A 538-nucleotide genomic window follows, 5' to 3' on the forward strand; every position below is an offset into this window, starting at 1 on the left:
GGGCTGCCGCTGGGAGTGACGAGATGGGGGGTGGCAGGTGGGCTTCTCCTGGCAGCTGGACAGGAACGGTGGGGGAGATCGGCAGAGCTCAGGGCCGCACTGCTCCCCTTCCAGCAAGCTGACCGTGATTGGTACATGATGGATGAGGGCTACGACGAGTTTCACAACCCCTTGGCCTACTCCTCCGAAGAGTACGTGAAGAAGCGGGAGCAGCACTTGCACAAGCAGAGGCAGAAGCGCATCTCGGCACAGCGGCGGCAAATCAATGAGGTAGGGGCGAGATGTGGGGGTGGCTGCTCTGAACACGAGGGCACTACTTGCTTTGCTGCCTCTTGAGAGACTGGCTTGCTGGCAGGGAAGGCTGAGCCCTTGCTCTCAGGGGGAGAAGGACAGCCTGTATCCTGGTCCAGAGTGAACAAGGGCTCACAGGGAAGCTATTGTTAATTTTCTCTGGGAAGTGCAGCCTTGTGTCCCGTGCATGGGGCAGAATTTACAATCAGATTGACTGCAGTGGGTTGCAGCATCCATGGCAGCAGGG

General features: G+C 58.7%; 1 protein-coding gene across 1 annotated transcript in view; it reads left to right on the forward strand.

The window, feature by feature from the left end:
• Nucleotides 1–166: 166 nt before the first annotated feature.
• Nucleotides 167–538, forward strand: part of DHX38 (DEAH-box helicase 38) — an 8,576-nt gene continuing 8,204 nt past the window's right edge. The window contains exon 1 of the mRNA XM_029084521.1: nucleotides 167–270. The gene's annotated coding sequence lies outside the window, so the exon portion shown is untranslated. The remainder of the gene's footprint in view (nucleotides 271–538) is intronic.

Source organism: Antrostomus carolinensis, unplaced genomic scaffold, assembly GCF_000700745.2.
Source record: "Antrostomus carolinensis isolate BGI_N321 unplaced genomic scaffold, ASM70074v2 scaffold39834, whole genome shotgun sequence".
Taxonomy (NCBI): Eukaryota; Metazoa; Chordata; class Aves; order Caprimulgiformes; family Caprimulgidae; genus Antrostomus; species Antrostomus carolinensis.